The sequence below is a fragment of the Crassostrea angulata genome, chromosome 5 (assembly GCF_025612915.1).
Source record: "Crassostrea angulata isolate pt1a10 chromosome 5, ASM2561291v2, whole genome shotgun sequence".
In the NCBI taxonomy this organism is placed as follows: domain Eukaryota; kingdom Metazoa; phylum Mollusca; class Bivalvia; order Ostreida; family Ostreidae; genus Magallana; species Magallana angulata.
The window spans coordinates 14,626,745-14,649,179 of NC_069115.1; the positions used below are offsets into that span (position 1 = coordinate 14,626,745).

At 30.5% G+C, this 22,435-nt stretch overlaps 1 long non-coding RNA gene across 1 annotated transcript; it reads right to left on the reverse strand.

Moving 5' to 3' along the window:
• Positions 1 to 19,488: 19,488 nt before the first annotated feature.
• LOC128183190 (uncharacterized) lies at positions 19,489 to 20,840 on the reverse strand. The gene is made up of 3 exons (XR_008243555.1): positions 20,682 to 20,840; positions 20,514 to 20,572; positions 19,489 to 19,678 (listed from the first exon to the last, which is right to left on the reverse strand). It is a non-coding gene; the product is annotated as an uncharacterized LOC128183190 (long non-coding RNA).
• Positions 20,841 to 22,435: the final 1,595 nt, after the last annotated feature.

Genomic DNA, 22,435 nt, shown 5'->3' on the forward strand with positions numbered 1-22,435 from the left:
TCACAGTCTACTTAGACATTTTCAGGGGAGACTCTATCGCAGAATCAGATTCAAGAGCATAGTAACTTTCCTCCGACATTATAAGGGAAAGCAATTTTAACTTCTCTTTACGGAGCAAAACGGACAGAGGTGCAAGGAGTTAAATTTGACTGTGATTTGTAAATGAAATAAACACGAAATGTCTGTGATGTGTTAGCAGTTTTGTTCGGGGCTTGTAATAAGAGTTAGAAATAACTTTTCACTGATTTTACCTCCTTCGACAAATTGAAATTGCCATTTCCAAAAACGCTTCGTTACGATGTCAATCCATAAACATTAACGTGTTTACATGCCTATCTTACGTGAATCATTTATCTCCACAATTAATGTTATATTTTGTAAGAAAATGTATAAATAAAACTGCGTATAACAAAGTGCAGATCCTTTTTTTATTTATGCCTAAATTATGTTTTCATTATGATATTTAATAGGTGTGTTTCACCATAAGTCGGTTACATAGTGACCTAGATTATTTATGCGCTACTTTTGCCTCTTGACCCATAATGATGTTATATAGAAATAACAGCCGATAGCAGAAACTGTGTTTCATAAGGGAAAACATTTGCAAGTGTAAGTACATGTATCTGTTTTTATGAACTTGAACTCATATCTAACTGAAGCTCTTTTTTTGGACAAATAATGAAAATTAATTTTGATAAGTAATTTAGCAATATTTTGCTACATTGATGATGCCAATATAATAACCCTTTACAACTCTTTCTCTGTCTCTTTCCATAAACTGACCTTGCGGCTGTGTACCAAGAATATGTATTCGCAAAAAGTTATTTTCATCAGATGTTTCGATTTCTCCGAACTTTAAATTTCTTCTTCCACGAAATGAGTAGAAAATATAAACATATGTAAAATAACATTTCTTAGAGATAAAAAAGACATGTTGAATCTGATTTTAAAAAATCATGCAGAAGACTTATCTTGCGAGTTTTGGCTGGGCTGCACAAATTGCTCCTTTTCGTTAAAGCACAAATTCAATGGTCGCCATGAGGCATATACAAGTGACTAACAGCTCTACCTACACAATTTGTTATGTTTATAATATGCAATTTGACATTGGATGCAAAAATTGATATTATATCATAATAAATTTTCAATTTTTTTTATAGATGAATTTAGGAAAACAATATTACATGTGTAACATGTGAATGAAAGTATAAATGTCTCATCAATAAAACAGTGATCCTTTAAAATAACTTCTTTTCATCATCTTTCGGGATTTACATTTTGATTACTTTTATAAAAGATATATTTTCTTTTTAAGAATTGCATTTAATAAAACTGTTTGAAAGAACTATTCAACCGTTTCTGATCTTTAATTCTCCTTAAGTGTTGATAGCTTAACTCATTATTGTACGTTAACTTTTAAAAGGTTACGTTGTTAGTATTTTTTATTATTATATATTTTTACGTATTTTTGAGACCAAGATCATTGTGTTAATATTTCGGACCTTGGTTTTTCCTGTAAGAAGTATTGCCCTAGATATGATATCAACAATCATATTCTGACAAACATAGATATAATTGTGTTACATTGTTAGAACATTCATTGCTCTATATTAATTGCATGTTAAGATTTGTAAAAGAATGGCTATAGATATGATTTTCTACTATGCACAACTGTCGATTATTTGGAAGAATGTCCCAAATGATAAAATTACAAATTAGATAAACATTTAAATATTGTTAGTTTCTTAAAAAAGTATGTATGAATGGAATTATCTAGTTTAAATTCTATGTGTATCCTTAAACAGTGTTCAGTATTGGTTTTCTACAATACATGTATGCATGCACTCTTATTTTGACTAAATACAACTACGGAAAAAATCAAAAGAATATTCTTCATTTCTTTGATATAAAGTTCGGTTTTCCTTGCCTTCTTATCAGACTGATGATGAATACATTGCCTAATCTGAAATGTATATGAAATGAGCAGGCTCGCTACTATCAAGATAACACCTATCCTATAATATTTCATTTTTTTTAAATTCTATATTTTGAAACCTAAATCAAATGTAAATTTCGTAAAATTCAGATTACATTAAAACCATTAATACCATAATCATGCAAATCAAAGAAAATTATGCATTGCCCGTATATAGTAGAAATGGCATTTCCACTATATCTGATTCTGAAATACAATTTACAATTAGTGATCAGCTTTTCCTTGAAACTCTTTTAATGGAAATTAGGGGCAAAACCATATCTTATTCAAGCTTTATAAAAAAAAAATAATGAAAAAGAAAAAAAAAATAGTAACAGAAATGAATAGATTAGAAGGAAACTATGACCAAAATAGGGGTCTGATTAATGAAAAAAAAAAGGAATTGGAAAATTTAAGAAATCATAGGCTTATAGGCAGTATGGTGAGATCTAGAGCTAAATGGGCAGATGAAGGAGAAAAACCTACAAATTACTTTCTGAATTTAGAAAATCGACATTATACAAATAAAATAATACCAAAACTAATAATAAAGGAAGAGAATTTGAAAGAAATAACAAACCAAAGGGAAATTTTGAATGAAATTGAAAGTTTTTATAAGAATTTATATAATAAAAATGATGAAAACTCTGACTATAATCTAAATGAAATTTTAACAAACATTGAAATAAAAACACTTAATAATAAACAAAGAGACTCCTTAGAAGGTGAAATTTCCTTTAAAGAAGCTACAACAGTTGTGAAAAATATGGCAAATAATAAGAGTCCAGGTAGTGATGGATTTACAACAGAATTCTATAAAGTTTTTTGGAACAAAATAGGACATTTCGTGGTTCGATCTCTAAATTATGGGTACAAAGTTCGGGAACTCTCAGTCACACAGAAACAAGGAATTATTACCTGTATCCCAAAAGATGGTAAAAGTAAATTTTTTTAAAAAAATTGGAGACCAATAACACTATTAAACGTTGCTTTTAAAATAGGTTCTGGATGTATTGCTCAGAGAATTAAAAATATGCTTGATACTATTATTAGTCCCGATCAAACAGGTTTCATACCAGGGAGATGTATTGGTGAAAATACTAGACTGATATATGATCTTATACAATATAACAGATGAAAATGACATCCCTGGTGTATTGTTAATGTTTGATTTTGAAAAAAGCCTTTGATACTGTTTCCTGGAAATTTATTCACAAATGTCTAGATTTTTTAAACTTTGGAGTATCCATTCAATCTTGGATATAATATAGAATCATCGGTCACAAAAGCTGGATATCTTTCAAAATTTTTCAAACCTAGCAGAGGATGTCGCCAAGGCGACCCGATCTATCCTTATTTATTCCTACTGTGTGCAGAAATTTTGGCATATAAGATAAAAAGTAATAAGAATATACAAGGAATAGTAATAGATGATACTGAATATCTTATATCTCAATATGCTGACGACACTGTACTAATTTTAAATGGCTCAGAAAAATCCCTCAAAACAACTATTGATGAATTGAAAAATTTTAATACAATCTCTGGACTCAAGGTTAATTTATCGAAAACACAATTAGTCTGGATAGGCAGCAACAAATATTCTACTGAAAAATTATGTCATGAAATGAATTTTCATTGGACAACACAATTTAAATTACTAGGCATCCAATTTGACGTAGATCTAGCAAATATTCCAAAACTCAATTATGATAAAAAGTTAGTTAAAATTAAAGAAATCATCAATCAGTGGAATAAAAGACATACAACTCCTATTGGTAGGATTACTTTGATCAAATCTCTTATTATATCACAAATGAATCATTTGTTTATTTCACTTCCAACACCATCAAGTAAATTTATGAAAGACTTAAATGAAATATTGTTTAATTTTCTTTGGAAATCTAAGGTGGACAAAATAAAAAGAAAACAAATTACACAAGAATACTCAGATGGTGGTCTCAAAATGATTGAAAAAAATAATTACATCCAAAGTCTAAAGTCAACCTGGATCAGAAGATTGATAAATAGCCCAAATTCAAAATGGAATATATTATTAAATAAATCAATTAATACGGACATAGTGCTAAAGACTGGGCCAGACTTCATATCCTGTATATTAACTAATTTAGTTAGAAACTCCTTTTGGAAGGATACATTTATTGCTTTTAAAAATATACAAGATAGAATGATATTACTTACATGGCATGAATTCATTACACAACCCATATGGTACAATAAGAATATTACAATGGGGGGGGGGGGGAATCAATTTTCTTTATTGATTGGTTCAGAAAGAATATTGTTTATATCAATGATTTGCTGGATGAAAATGGGTCCTTTTTAAGTAAGGACCTTCAAGTCCTTGATGTCAAGTCAAACTTCCTTACTTATCTTGGTTTACAAAAATCTATTTTAACTAGTTTACATTATCATGGAATCTCAAAAGAAGATGATAACCCAAGGCCTTTTATACCTTTCCACATTAAATTATTTTGCTCACCTCGAAAAGGATCTAAGATTATGTATAATATTCTAAACATGGAAAATGTCACATCTTTCAATAAATCAAAATGGGGATTATTTTTTATGTTGTCAGACTTACAGTGGAAAACCATATACCAGTTACCTTTTGTCAACATTAAAAGTACCAAATCACAATGGCTGCAATTTAGAATTAATCACCACATTCTAACAACTAATAAATATCTATTTAAAATAGGAAAGGAATGTAGTAAGTTGTGTAACTTTTGTAAACAACATGATGAAACAATTTTTCATGTACTATGGGAGTGTCCTAATGTTCAAGAACTCTTTCAGCAATTTTTTGAATTCTGCCAATCAAAGAGAATTACAATCCAAAGAGATCCTTTAATCTTTATATTCGGGCTACACTCTGACCCTATTTCTACAGACATTTATTCTATCTTCTTGGTTATGAAATCCTATATCTATAGGAAAAGATGTCTTAATGAAGCACCAACAATTCATGAATTACTTATAGATATTAAAACACATATATCAACTCTAAGATATATAGCTATCCGAAATTGCAGATTAGATGATTTTTATAAGAGATGGGAAACTTGGCTTTTTCTTCTTAATAGACTTCACTAAACAATTATAGCAGCCTCTGACTATATAGAGATGATATAAAACTATAAATCAATTACTTACTCATGTTCAACAACCAATTCTCTCTCTCTCTCTCTCTCTCTCTCTCTCTCTCTCTCTCTCTCTCTCTCTCGGAAAAATTTTGTTTTGAAGTAAATTTTCTCAAAGCTGTTATCACTTTATTGTATACAAATGCATTTGATTGTTCAACTTCAAATAAAAAAAAATGTAAATTTCGACTAATATGACCAAAAAATAAGTAAACTTGACAAACTTTGAGTACTGAATGCATTTTTGAACAAATGAGAGTGCGCATTCTATATGAAGGTAAAGAAGCTATTTTTTTGCTACAAACACAAACACAAACATTGATAGGTTAAGAGTATTATTGCTTTACCTGTAGATGAAAATTGCTTTACATGTCGAAAATGATTTGCAAAATCAAAATAATTAACAAAAACAAACAAATCTTCCAATTCTGAAGTAGCTAGAAAAAGACTACTACTTTTGCATCCTTTATTATAAATTGATATACTAGAATATCATTATTCTCAGAGTCTCAAATAGAATTCATGATATATATGACAGTGCTCTTCATTTGCATTTCAGAAATAAATAGAAAAGAAAACTCCCAAAGCGTGTTGTCCTTATTAAAAATTATATAATCATTTATATCGAAGATCTCCATATTGTCCTTAATAGAACTTAAATGGTAAAGCGTTTCACGCAAGGGTTTTTAGTAATATGTAAAATCGATATGTTAAAAACAGCATTTGATTCCTTAATTATTTAATACCAACCATGAAATAGTTTTTAATTAAAAATAGAATTGTTTAGTTATCTCCTCGAGCATTTTATCATGATTTTATTTCCTGATAGTACGGATTTTTCATTTTTTTGATATTAGATACATTCAAATATATAAATCTACTATCGTCTCATAAGTACTACATGTAACATACATACGTATGCATATTGCATGAGTGTCACTGTGCCTCTGTCTTTTTGAAAAAATTTTGTAAAACATTACCTGACCTTTTTTTTAATTGTCTTTCCTTTACCCATGATATGTGGTGATAACAAGCAGTGTTAAAAATAAAAAAAAATCCAAAAGAAAATTACCAAGCAGGAGCAGAGCAAACATGGACCTCTATAAAAATCAGAGGTAGGATCATCCACTGATGACCAGTCACACCCGCCGTGTGCTCTTTGTCGAAATCTGGAAAACGAAAAAATTCGTTGACAATTCGGTGATTAATAATGACCCCACAATACGTATGAAAAACGTCAGTCAGCATTTGATCTAGCTGAAGATTGTATTTGCTGACATGGTCGTTGCATCGACCATATAACTTACGAAATAATTATTTCAATTGAGACTGCTGATTATCTTGTTCTATCAACTTGTTTGACAAAAGCTTGCCTTGTTTTAGAAATTGATCATATATTGAAGAATTCTTGCCGATCGAATCAACATTTTGTTTCAGGTTAACTGTGGTTTTTGCTCTTAGTAAACTAACTCGCACGGATTGCAAACATACATGTACAAGTTACTTTATCAGACTAGTCTTTATAACTGACAAAGATATGCAACCTTTAGACTGGACACATATAAACACAATAATCATTATCTGTCAATCTTTTCTATTTAAACACGACGTTTGAATAAATAAAGCAATAGAATTAGATAAATATTAATGGGCACAGCATTTATAGTATCTTACATTTGAGGACACATATATCTGCTAGCTGTGAGGGTGTACCTTCTAAAATGGACAAACGTCTTATTTATTTTACGCGTTTGACTTTTCGCTGCATTGTAAATGGACTAACGTTTACAACAGCTATAGAAATGGACATGGAAGGGAACAGGATGTACTACATTCACTTCAAACTGATATCAACAACCTAAAGACGGAACATGCAGCTACCTCGTTGCATTTGAGTTCTACCTTATCAATGGTAGTTGATCTCCAACACGATTAAAGGGCGATTCAAGAAGATATTCGAAAAGAAAGAGAGTCATATAGCAATCTCGAAAGAGAAGTGATTCGCTTGAAAAATCTTACAAGTTGTTTCCACTTGGGAAATAATAGAACCATAAATCAAAACTCTGTTTTACACAGTGTACAAGAAACTTTGAACTTGAGTTTGAAACATCAGAAAGACGAGATCATGAATGAGATATCTAGGATGAAAACAGAATTTAGCACAAAAACAACTGCTACGTCAACTACAACTTCAGACATTAGTAACTCAAGTAAGAATTTAATACATGTATTTCAGTGTATTTGCAAACATTTAGCACAATCTGCTGTTTAAATGATTTGAAAAGATAAATAAATATATATAAAGTATAATATGCATAACTGTCTCAAGGTATTCACGAATCACATTTTACTGAATCATTCGATATTTCAAAAAACAATAGGGTTGAAACAAAGCATCACACATGAAAATCCCCCATTGTAAGATTGAAACTTCTGCGTACTTCCTAATGGTGAGAGGATATATACATTTCCCATTATAAATTCCTATAAGGAATTCTTCTTGTTAATTTTTATGGTAAAAAATCGATGACTTGTCAATGAAGAGGTGTTTAAAATTTTCCATGCATCAATTTCAATTTTTATTTATCAGACACATAATAAATTTTGTGAACGTTACAAAACGTGACGGAAACTGTAACCTCGGACAGTAGCGTTATATATTCGACGCATTAAGCCAATGCTTTTACTATATATTAACCTTCGTTCTGTTAGAAATCAGAAGACAACTTATTTATATTTCAAAGTGTAATTTATATGTGCGAGAACAAGAGATCAATTGTAAATCCTGAAAAAGCCCCCCCCCCCCCAATAAAAAAAACCCCATAAAAAACAAATTCAAACAAAACTTCTGTTGTAAAGTGTGCATCAAAATAATGAAATACCTCCCGGAAACAAAGTTTGGGGGTATATTGGAAACCCGCCCGTCTGTCCCTCCGTCTGTCCGCATGTCTATCCAATTGTGTCTGGTCAACATTTTATGGAGAACAATTGGTTCTTACTTCACACAAAAATTGCTTATGACCTAATGGTGTCTCAGAATTTTGACCATGTCTATTTGGACAAGTTCAAGGTCACTGGAAGGAAATGTGCAAAATTTGTGTCTGCTCTATCTCTTTCTTATGAAGAAGATTGGAAGTATTTACTTTATTCAAAGATTGAATATGACCTGAGGGTGTATTATGATTTAGAGTCAATGGCTTTAGGACAAGTTCAAGGTCACTTGAAGGAAAAGTAAGAAAAATTGTGCCTGTTATATTTTGATTCTTTTTGATTGAGAAACATTGAAAGTTCTTACTTTACACCAAGATGGCTTATGACCTGAGGGCGTGTTATGATTTAACTAAAGGTTACTACAACAAGTTCAAGATCAATGGAAAGAAAAACAATCATAATTTAAAGTTAATTATTTGATATAGAGTAAATCTTAAATTCTACTTCTCAGAAACCAATAGACCAGGAAAGCTGGAATCTGGATAGGGGAGATTCAAATTTGTTCAAACCATGATCCCCAAGGGTAGGGTGGGGCCACAATGGGTGTCGATTTCTTTTAAACATAGGATTATATATAGAGTAAATTTTTTAAAAATCTTCTTCTCAGAAACCAATTAGCCAAAAAAAGCATATATCACTCTGTTGCAAAGGGTGCTTAATGACAAACATAAGAATATCCAGGGAAAAATTAATTTTTGTTTTACTGATCAAATATACCGTACTACAATGTCCAAACATTTTGTATGATTCCATGATGCTCAGATTTTAGTATGTCTGCTTCTGCTCAGGTGATCGATGTGGCCTATAGGCTTCTTGTTTGTTTATGTCACAAAATGCATTGGGTTTCTTGATCGATTAATATTATTGTACTAATATTTCGAAAAATAACTTTGACCTATAAATGTTACCCATTTCATTTATTTTATCAATATATACAAATGTACGCGAGAGATATATGATATCATTAATTAATGAATAAACGCTAATTTAAAGGGTATTATTTATTAACAAGTTGTATTTTTAGCTAAGAAAAAAACTCCCCATATACATTGCTTTTGCAATAATGTTTCTCATGTTTTAAAATTTATCTAAAAGAAAAATAGTCACATTTATCAAACCATCGAACGAAATATTTTTGTTAAACCATGCCTGTTAATCTAATTATGTGTAAAAACAAACTTGCACGCGGATTTTACTATGTTACTATTATATAACATCTTAATGGAAATGCAAGGGACCTATTGATGTAAATTTACTCTAAAAGTTTTAATAAAATGTACTTAAATGTGCTTGAAATTTTATGCTTTCGATCGCCTAATCGGGAAAACAATTTAGATGCATGTAGCAAATTATGAGATATGTGTAGCTCTAGGTTTATATTTGATAAAGATGTTATACCTTTGTTCTTTCCAGTAACGGACATTCAAAGAAAAGTATTCTTTACCACCGGAATAGTCAGTAATATCGATAAACTTTGGTCAACAAACGAGAACATCATTTTCCTCATGTCATCTGTAATGTTGGGGGAGGTTATGACGCGACCACTGGAATTTTCACAGCGCCACATAGCGGAGTTTATGTTATTATGTGCTATTTACCAACATTTCGAAACGAAGCCGTAGCACATCTTGCTTTAAACGGATCTCCCCTTGTTGGAATTCCAGCTGCGACAAGTGGTGGATCACCAGAAAGGTATGGTGCTGCAGGAAACTCTGTCATTCTTCAGTTAGCTCAAGGAGATAGAGTCTGGGTTGCGCATACGTCAGGAAATGTCCTCTGGACTCATTCTAATGCACCTTTTCCGACTTTTTCGGGATTTCGGCTGGGATAGATTGTTCATGCAATAATGTATTTTCCCAACAATTTATACGTTTTCAATTATCAAGGAATAGTTGGGTATAATATCAATGTGCACGTGAATTGATTTAAACATGTTCAAGATATTTATTTATGTAGTGCAAATGTTATCTGAATTGTTAAAAAAAGTTTTACATCTGTCTTTTCTCGTTATGTCACACATATAATGCGTCAATGTATATAAATTAAAATAGGTTCAATGGTTCTCATACATGTAACGGGATGAGCAGAGACACTCCTAAGGACAACAAGAAATCTTTAATTGAAACATAAGTACTTCATATACAAAAGAAGAAAATGTAGATAAATGACTAATAAACCATACAAAAATTGCATTTAAGGACATTTAAAAAAAATTACAAAAAATAAAATAAAATAAAAATGTGCAAATTTCTTTTTGTTGGATAAATTACCGATGTCTTGATTTCAACTCAATGTAAGTAGATTTATTAAATTTAAAGTTCATATTTAGAAAACAAAGTCGTTTTCATTATTAGGGGTCAATACGTTTTCTTTAAATCTCCATAGTATAATGAGAACGCTCATCGTTTTACAGACTTAATAAATGATCAGCGCATGTTTGTCTATTGTTTTTTCTATTTAATGGTTGTTGTTTTTCTATATGCAGTATATATTAGCTTGTGTTAAAAGGAGATTAATAGACGAACATGCGCTTGATATTACACAGGAAAAAACTTGGTTTTTTTCTTAGGTTTGCGTTTTCTGTTTTAACGTAATACTTTGACCTGTTGAATATTATATTTCACCACGCGATTTCTTGCCCTAATGACTTTACCGAAAGTAATTTATTAAATACTGATACTTGTATTATGCATCTATTAACACTAAATTTCAAACTCTGCAGTGTGTTACTTGCATCCAAAACAGATCTTTCAGTTTTTCATAAAAAATACAAAACTATTTGTATAAAACAGATGTAAAACAATTTAGAGATTATATCTTTCTTTGAACAACAAAATCATTATCAAGATATTAAACTTAGATAGATAAAATCAAAATGTCCGTTTGAATGACAGTTTCTCAAAGCTGACAGGAGTGTATATTCATCATTTTCCATTTATCTCCGTTTACCACCATATTTGTTGTCTATTGCTACACTTATTTCTATACACACCGGGTGACCCCCATATAAGTCCGAGAGCACTGTCCATGCGTCACCACATTCAGGTACATGTATATTTTATTCACCTGAAAATGTAAATTTGACGGAAAGATTCGCATAAACCCACTTTGAACTGATATAATATAAAAACTTCTACATTGGTTAGGAATATCCAATGAAAGACGAAACAAAACAGACTTAAGGACGTTGGATCCTGCGATCAAAAGTCTCTAAGTTTTTTTCTAAAGTATTTTCTTAATATTTACACACATATATAAACCAAAATTCAAAACAAAATTTGTGGGTCTATATGCTCCTTTCGGTGCTACGGTGTATTTAATATGACCTTTCTGCACTGAAAGTGCAAATTGCACATAAATCGCTTTTCCCTCTATAATTTTTTATCGAAATGAACCATGGTATCAAATACAAAGTTACATTATTTAGAATTATTAAAGTTAAAATTATCATAATGAAAAAGTTTGCAATTTCTTCACCTTTTTGATATTTTGACCTTTTTGCACTGAAAAAATACTATTTTTATTCATAAACGATTCAATATGCAATTAAGTAATCAAATAGTCTCCAACTTTTTCTCAAATTATGACAGATGTGTCAAAAGAAACTTAAATATTCAGAAAATACAACCAAAAGTATGGGTCTATAATGTAAATTTTGAGATATGGCATGAAATAAGCTAATTTTAGGGGAAAATTGGAGTTGATTTTTTCTTTACTTTTATGAAATATCACTTAAACATGCCAATATATGTTGATAGAATTATTGAAATATTGTTGAAATATGTTTTTTGAAACAATACAAAGATATCCCAATGCATAAACTATCTGAAAATTTGGTCTGCATGGAAAATAAGAAAGCTAAAATTAGGGTACTCTAAAACAACTGAGTTATGAAAAATGTTTATTTTCTTCTTAAAAACCTTCCGCCACAAAATATTGTCCCTACTACACTTTCTAAATATGGAATTTGTTCTTCACTATTTTATTCAATAGAGTTTATTTGTAATTGTAAAAAACGAATTTACAAGTAGAATTCATATATGACACATAATTTCCAGACTAGAGGTGACACAAAATGGCTACCCAAAATCAGAGGATCGAACCTCTTTAAATCCAGAGGCGTGAATAAAAGAAAACATTCCTTATACCCGGAACACAAATTTTGGCAAGCCCTCGCGAGCGCTCTCTCTGCTGAGCACGCCTCAGACACACACATTTCAAAAATCCTTGAAACTTTAGAACAGTCTCCCTTGTCGTACTGTTATAATATCGCACATGCGCAAACCACATACTCTCGCATATCGTGCAGTGGCAGCATATACTTAGAAAACGTAGATTTTTTGTCAATCTGATAAAACCCATGTTACATTGTTTTAACCATGTACATTCTTGGATTTAAAATCTCTTTTATGTTCGATAAAATGCGGTCGTACATGTAGTCTACAATAAGATACAGACATTATGTACTCTGTAAGTTAAAAAAAGTATGCATCAATTAATTAGATAAGCTAACATATCTTTAAGTGATTTAATAGATGTAGATGTACATGCATCAAATTGAATTTACTGACATGTAGCCAACAGAACAGATTTGAAATACGCAATCCCACACACATAATTAATAGAACAAGATACAATTCATAAACTACCAAAACATGTGTACGTGTAGCTAAGCACAATGGTGTAACAAACCAAACAATAATGGAAGGTAGTACCGGACATATATAAAATTACAAAATAATTCAGACAAAAGCAGACGTAATCTAAACAACACATTCACGGAAGTAGTAACAGATCTAATGTAAACTATTATCAATAATTTGATAGATATCATTCGTGATGGTTGCAGACATGGTATAAACACCCCCCAAAAAATGGCCATGGTAAAAGACATGTTCAAGAGTACACATTTAGAAGTGAACATAATCTACAAAATTAAAAAGTAGGGGATGACAAAATTTAACTATGCTACCATTCAATGAGTGTGGCAGCTGATACAAGTCAGTTCTGCTGTCATAAGCTTACTCATTTATTAAAAAAATTCTATCGTCAAATACAACACAAACAATTGACATCCATGATACAATCAGTACAAGTTATTTTCTAGAAATATCAGTATCACTTAATTAAGATGAAAACTGACAATAACAAACTCTCAACCATCTCAGTTGTGTATTCCTTAATATAATCCTTTAACAAGTCAATTCGTCTTTTCAAAATCTCTATTTCGTAGATGATGTATTTGATTCCGATAAAAACCGGTCTCTCTAAAAACTAGATGGCTTCCTCCCTTGAGTCAATCACATCAGTTATTTTTGTTATAGCTTTGATATCGTTTGTAGGTAACTCAGCCTAGAAAGGTGGTTTACGCATACATGTACCTGTCGGAAGAAAGGAAAAGATATAAAAAAATAAACGCAATTTTGAAAAGGTTGAAATTTACGTAACTGTGGTATAATATAGCATATGCGAGCCTGGCCTACACGGTAAACTTAGGTATTTAAAAATACCACATAAGAGATGAATTTGTAAGTGTTATGCAATAACCAATGACAGGAAAAATAATAAAAATTCAATTCAAAAATAAATGACAAATTATCTGTAAAAAAGATATAATACAATACAAAAGACCCATGAGCCACATCGCTCACCTGAGCAACATTAGGCATAATAAAATTAACTTAATGTAGTCAGAATCCAAAATACATGGAGATCCTGTATAAATAAATTTCCGTTTTCCCTTGGATATTCTTATGTTTATTAGTCCCTTTCTAACAGAATGATTTTACTGTCTTATCACATGTTGCGCATTGCAGTTCTCAACAAGATCCTAAACAATTGTTTATATATGGAATATAAACCTACATCAAATTCAGAAATCCTTCTGAGGCCCAAGAATCATCCAGGACCAAAGTCTAAACAATTTTAAAGACCCAGCAATTTGTCACAATGTTTGCATAAAGTAAAATTATATATGTTAACATTTCTGGCTCCGATTTCACAAAAAAAAACTTAAGTCAAATCTCAGACTTAAGTCTGAGTTTTTTCTCAAATATTTGAGTTTTTTCTCAAATTTGAGAAATCTCAAATATCTGCGTTTCACAAAAAAATCTTAGTCGTGTTTTTTACTCAATTTGAGAAAAAACTTAAGTTACCTCCATAGCAGACTTAAGTCAAATCTCAAATATGAATATGTCATTAACATCATTAATTCAGTATTTTATTGTCTGTAATGTTCATTTCTTAGATCTATTCCACTCAATAATCAGCGAATATTTAATGTTTCATGCAGGTTTGATAAATATTTTTTTCATTAAAAAATTATAATTTTGGCGGAGTTATCTCCCTTGACAAAAATGTAAACAAAGGGAACTAATTCATTTGTTTGTGTTAAATGGAATAACTGTGCAGTGATTCTACTTTCTAATGATTTTAAGGTAACCATAATGTATTTAATGTGGTCTTTTGTTTGTTATAAAATATATAAGATCATGTAGATATGTCATCTATACCTAGCATAACAAAGTGTAACGTTACATTTCATGACTTATGAACATTTTATGACTCTTGTTAATTTAATCCGATTTTCCTCTGTTGAAAACATAAGCAGACGATTTTTTTTAATGAGAATAACTTAAAAAAAAACAAGGAAAGTTATAAGGGGCCACTTGTGACAATGACAATTCTTGACTCAGCTAAGTAAAAAATTCAACTCAGCTGAGAAATGACTAAGTTTGATTTGTGAAATGCAATTTGAGAAAAATCTCAGCTGAGTAAATTCTCAGGATTTGAGTTTAAACTTAGGTAAAAACTTAAGTTTTTTTTGTGAAATCGGAGCCAGTTCTTGTGATTTAAAATGTTTCCTTTTTGTTAAACTGGATCCCATGTGGACCGACCCTACTCCTCAAGATATGAATTTTAACGAATTTGAATCTGCGCTACATTAGGTTGCCTTCAATAAAGTTACAACTTTTCTAGGCAAATGTTTTTGAGAAGATTATTAAAGATTTTTTTATATTCCTACAGTACTGCTATCCTGAAAGTTGACAAGAATAGGATAGGATACATGGTGCAAGATACATGATAGGAACATTTAAGTCAAACTCTATCCTAGTCTATCCTATCCTGCATCAGATTCGAGTATATATTTCAGATTGGTTTTGAAAAACGAAAATTAATTTAAAAATACATTTACAACATCAATTTTACGTGTAAAACAAAATAAAACATTTAAAAATTAATAATTGTATTTTGAATTTACAAAGTGGTAAAGAAATTTGTTTTGTGCTACATATTTGTCAATTCGGAAACGTTGTAAGTATGGAGTTAGAGTAAAATTTTAGGCGCACAATGCAGCGTTAGATTTATTCATAAATAATGTTTAATTGCTTTATTTAAAGACTCAACAGAAGTATTCAGTCTACGAACAACTTAACATATAAGTAGACATGTACATGTACTTTAACAAGAAACGAACGTTGTTTTGTGTACATATCACGTTTCATATAATTTCTCCGATGTCCGATCACAACTACGTATAAGGCCAATTAATAAACTAAACAGATCAAATTAAGAAATGTAAGCGAACTACAAATGCATAAGAATTTAAATTTCATCAATATATTCAAATGAATATAGCAACAAATGCGATGCTTTAATTTATTTATGAAACAATGTGTTTCGAATCGTGACCGATTAATAGTCTATAGTCTGTCCCAAGATATTTTTGCCGCATATTTTCTTTTATTATTCAATAATTATAAATACCTCTTGGTTCAGACAATGTTCATTCAATTGTATGAAAAAATCCCAAGATTTCCCCTTTGAAACGCCCCCTCTAGCTTGTCGGGTATCAGTACAATGCTAAAGATAAAAAGTCTACGAGGTTTTTCCATTGCCAAGGAGATGAAGACGCCCGGATGATAACGTTGAAAAATTGCGCGAGGTGTGCCGAGTATTTCCGAATGGAGAAAAGGTGTCAACATTCCCCATTATAAATCTCCGTAGGAAATCTGTTTTCGTTCCTGTGAATTTTTACGAGGGAAAAATGATAATGTGTGAATGAAGTTATCTTGGGAATTTTCCCTTTCATCGATTTTAATTGCACTTTAGTCACAGGTATGTGTATTTTTATTAAAAACCTTTCAAATATGCAGCATAAATATCTTGGGACAGACTATAATAGTCTAGTCTTATCGGTGACCGAATCAGCCAATTACCGATAATCTCCGTTGATATTATAATATAGGAAAAAGAATTTGATTAAAATGTTTGTATTAGCGATAGATAAAAGTAATATTTTAAAACATTATTGTGCAATATCTAATAATTAAAAAAACACTTTAATCGCTTACCTGTTTGTTTACGTAATTGAGTACACTCCGCGTGCGATTTAAGTTACCTCGTTCTAAAGATTTTCGGTTTTTATGGCTTTTTTGCAGGAAACGATGCAGGATACAGGGTATAGGATAGAATTGCTTTGTCAACTTTCACAAAAGCAGCACTGAATGTAAAAATTTCACACCCCCCCCCCCCTTGTGTGACTCTATTCTACCCTATTCTACCCCTGGTGATTTGAACAAACTTGAATCTATCCCGGGAGAATATGATTTGAAAAAAAAGTAATTGAACTTGCCCTACCTGAGGATGCGTACACAAATTTCAGCTTTTCTGGCCATTCGGTTTAGGAGAAATAGATTCTTTTAAGATTTACTCTATACGAATTATATTCTTATGGAAAAATTTGACTCCCAATTGTAGCTCCATCCTTCCTACGGGGTCATAATTTTCAAAACTTTAAATTACACCAAATTTTGGGAGAAGATTTTTAAAAATTAAAATACTCTATATATTCCTATGTAAAAAGTCATCACCCTTATGACCCCATCCTATCCGCGGTGTCATAATTTTCACAACTTTGAATTAACACTACCTGAAAATGTTTCAACATCCGTTTTAGCTTTCCTGGTCAAACGTTTCTTGGGAAGAAGAATTTTTTAAATTTCTGTTTAAATAATTCAGACAGACGACAGACACAATATAATCAAAAAAGCTCACTCAAGTGAGCTGAAAAACTATGTCATACTTAATTCATTGAATAGCATTATAACACAATTATATTAATATTACCAATAAAAAACCCACCAGAATATGGGATAGAAAACTTCATTTAAGTATATTTTTAAATTTGATATAAATAAAACAGAATACCAGGTATGACAAAACACATGCAAAATCAATCAGTATAAATACTTTATCTCATTAATTAAAAAAAAGTAATTATTAAATAATGAAATTCCTTCAACAAATGTTGTACGATGCAACCCGTTCATTGTTGTTTCTTCAAAATTAGTTGTTCTAAAAATGTCATTTGTCGAAATTCCGTATGCTTCATTAAATGCTGAAACGACATTCGTTTGTTCTATTGAAGTCTTCATGGTTGTTTGAACACATTTCGAATCTATCAACAGATTATGTGAATATGAAAATGCGCATTTAAAGTATTTGAATTAAAGAATAAGGAATCATTCTTTAAGTATTATTAGATGATCATTTTTGTCGTGGCGTGATCAAATCCAATAAAACCAAATGGGCTTTATAATAAATTTGATCACGCTCCGTCCATGACTATCTCCTACATAATTCATTCATTTTACTAGTAACATTATTTTCAGCAGTTGTTTCATTAAATATTGAAATGTATAGATTTCAAAGTGATGTTCATAGTTATTTCTTTTAATCATGCAAAACCCGCTCGTTCTCCAACAGAACGTTATTTGTGTCATAGATAAAATACACGGGACAATAAGTTACAAATTCGATCTGTAATCTTACATGTATCACATACACCAAAATGTAAATATTTGATAATGTGGCATTATTAACATGGAGTAAAGAATTTATCTTACATGTTAACGATTCAATTGCGCTATAGATACTTGGACACTCAGGACATTGGTTGAAATAGTCTACGATGACACGACTAATTCCTTATTGGAATACCGCGCAGAGGTCACCATAAATAAATTGGTAAGTTCAATTTTATGACCATGACGTAAATGTAAGAGGTTACATGTTATACACCGAGCGACGTGTTAAATGTCACATCGAAGAAGTCAAATATATGTAACATAAAATGATTATAGATGATATATCTACGAGCAGAAAGGTTCTCTTATTAACAAATCATATACATTATTGATTTCCCTCCTAAATAGGACACAAGGCATTAATGATAATTGGTAAGGGCAGTACAACATTTCGTTAGAAAGTAAAGAGTTTGAAACCCTCAAGTCTTTTTTATATAATCTTTATTAATCTTCATTAACATACATTTCAACAAACCAAACATATGATCGCCCTTTACATTTCTAATATTTTAACGAACATACATATTTGGCTGAATTAGAAAAGAGCTAAATAATAGTTCTTCGTTCAGTGTTTCTCATGCAAAATGCATTTATCAATTAATGTCAGCTCTAAGAAACTTTGTTTGAGTGGACAAAGCGTTTGTTGAAATATATGCTAATTCTATATGTACATGTACGTACATATTGTGCGCAGAAACGCATATAGTATTTCCTTCCTTTACTCGGCGAATATTTATCAAGTACCTAATCAAAAATATCTTGATACAGCAATGTATTTACAAACTATGAGACACCCACTCCGGTAGATCTGCTACTCACTGTTTTAACTGCCAATGTAAGAAACCTGATGCCGCTGCACACGAGTCGAGTACTGCCATTGACACATTCCATCGTTGAAGCTTGTTTTCGGATTTTGTATTAATTTTTAACGTTAATGAAACCTCCAAAAGTTTTGGTTGCAACATCACTTGGTTGAAATATTTAAAGTTTTTACACATCGTCGCGTTCGCTCGGATTACTTTATTACATCTTTTCGATCTATTTAATTGTTTTAAAATCATGAATCGAAATGCGTTATTATAACAATCCATGAAAGCAGAGATAAATGAATAAATCTTTTATTACTGAACTTCTAATGCAAATTATTTAAAACTTTCTAAGTTTAAATAACACCTACTGGTAAATAATATCCGCACTTTTAAACTATTTTCATATGTTTTTATATTTATATTTTCATTTCAGAAAAGTTGTTACCAAGTTAACATTTATATACATTTAAAATACTGATCTAATAGTATTTCACTTTAAAAAAAAAGTGTATACTTTAGGGCAACCATTTTGGCACTGAATAGATATAACGATACATACTATGTTTTATATTGGTCTTTGTTTGCAAAAAGTTAAAATAAAATTAACAATTCATTACGTTACCGCTTGCAAAACGTTTGATTTGTAAGCATTGAAAGTAAGTGTTCAAATAAAAAAAACCCACAAATTAACGATTGGACAACATTAGATTTACATTGTAACTGTTTAAAAATTATACTTGCCGTTTTTGCACCCATTCATGAAATCACACATGACCTCTTCGCATGAACATGTTTGAAGACACTTATTACCATATAAAGGAAATGGACACGACCTGCTGCAGTTCAATCCGAAGAAGCCATTCGCGCATTCTTGAAAAATATTCAATAGTTTGACATTTGGTTTTAATATTTTGAACTATATAATTCACGAAAGTATCTTATATTATTTATGCACAGTAGGGCAATAATAAGGTAAAATTTAAATTTGTTCTCAAATAAATGATTAAAAATTAAAGAAATGTTTAAACTAAAAAAAAAATGTTTCTTAATTTCTATTTTAAACCGGGTTTTCCAAAGAAAGAATCCCGTTATTTAAATGTTGAAAACGGCGGGCGGGCGGTCTCTATACGGATATCTTCTCCTACAGATTTCAAGTTAGGAAGTTGATGATTTGTAGATCATTTGTTCGTATATCCGAGATGTGCATTTTACTTGGATTGTGATTTTATTTTTGATAATTTATGGGTGCTACTGCAGATTATACAATGTACAACAGTTTTCAAGGTAGGAATTTGATGTTTTGCAGATCAGTTGTATATACATTGTATATCAGAAATTTGCATGTTACTTATTTTTTGGCTTTTTGGTAAATTATGAGGGAAAAAAACAGCTGTCAAACTTGGTCATTTTCTTGTATAATATTGAATATAGTTTTACTACATTTCTCTGGATAGGTAAAATTTATCAATTCAGGGTTGACGAATTATGGATACAGTTCATATACATTTTTAAGAAAATCCGGTTTGATGTCACATTGACAGCTTTTCTATTGTTTACATGGGTTACATCAATTTATATTAAGGGATCGGTCGTCCAACACCTTTGATTAATCTCAATAAAAGATATAGATTGATTGAAATGTTTATATTTTGTGCATAAGTTGGAAGTCATGATTTATTTCAGTTAAGAAGAATGTAATACTTACCGACACATTGTTCTTCTTTAAAATCCCATCTTGTGTCAGGACAGCAACCCATATGATATCTTAAATTAAATCTCATAAAATCAATAAATATAACACAGATTCTAATTTTTGTGTGATTGCATTTCATTTATTTGAAATATTTTATATTTATTAAAAGAAATAAGTTACCTCGGACAAAGACCATTTTGATCTGTTCCGACACATTCGATTGCTACCATAAACAAAAACACAAACCAGTCTGTTAAAATTCGTTCTAACATTTTGGCCCAGCGTTGTATGTATTGACGGTGTGTGTCTAGCGATAAATGGACACGTCCTCTGGGGTGTAGGTGGATTATCTAAAAGTTAGGCTGTCTACAACCCAACATATATTAAGACTTAAGTACGTTTACTACTTTACTCTGTGGAGTCTCTGCATAGAATGACAATTTCTCGAGTCATGCATTTAAAAGTTATAAATCAAACAGAACAAATAAAATGAAACAATGTTATAACCCCAAAAATATGAAAAAGATCGATAAAACCATAAACAGCATGATTAAATAGATAGCAAAGTACATGTATCAAAATTTGCAACTGACAAACTTAAGCTGACCTTTACTTTTGTTTATAACCGCTACGTGTTATTTTTATCTTATATACATGTACTAAAGTGTTAAAAAAGGGCGTGAAATTCCAAATTTAGATTTAAACTGAAAATTAAATCAAGACTTATTTAAAACAAAACATTAATATCTATTTTTTTTATGAAAGCAAAAATCGTAATCTCTTAAAACGTCAGCTCAAATTTAGAAATTAAAATCAAACTAATATAAATGCGTACTTACATACAATCCAAAAATAAAAAAAAAAAGACTTAAAATACATTTACTTCTTTATTCCGTTGCATCTCTGCATAGAATGACCAAGGTAGTCATAATGCATATCTTTTTTGCTAAAATTGTAGTAAGCCAGAAGGCCAATTAACATAAAGGATTTGAATTTTTTATTATTTTTTATTGGTATTTTTTCGAATATCAGATTATAACTGTATCTGGTACCTCATTATATATCAAGAATTAAAAGGAAATCCATATTGGTAATATTCTTATATTAATCCGTTTAACATTTTAATTTCATCGAATTAAATGGTTTGCAAGTGTAACAAATATGGACAAGTAAATACACATTTTGTCTGTTTCACCTTAACACGAGGTTGTATGCAATAAAAGCATATACAACTGTGATTTATTTGATACCGTGCAACTTTCAAGTTATCAACACACACCTTTATCTCTCAGTTCAATTCTATCCGATGCAACTAAATACATATCCGTGAATGTATTTTTTCAGTAAAGATTTTGTTCTGAATTGTCCTGTGGTAAAAGTAAGTTGTTTGACTAATTATGTGTCATTTAAAATATTGTCATATCTATCTTATGTGAAACATTTGTTTAGTCTACAACGATAAAAAATTAAGTTATGCATAACCTACAACAAAAACGTAGTATTTGTCAAAAAAGAAAACAAAATTCATACATGACAGATGAATGAAAAACTCTAATATGCAAGGTGCAAAAACATTTTTTGGTTAGAAATCCGATTTCAAATTAACTGGGTCGAACACAAAACAGCTCCTCATTCTACAGTTATGTATTTTCCCATATTTAAATATCCAAGCATTCCTACCCATTGCGTTTTAAGCCAAGTCCAATCAATTGAAAGGGATTGTTTCTTGATAATTGAATGTTGTTTATCATGTTCAACTTTGGCCAATTTAAAGAATAGCCAAAGAGTCAAATATTCGTTGACACAAATCCCAAATTTACACTCATTTTATGATTCATAGCACACAATAGATTTTTCTCATTTTGTCTTACATAAGTCAATAAATTGACTTTAGTCTATTTATATTTATAATAAAAAAAAATCTAACTTTGCAC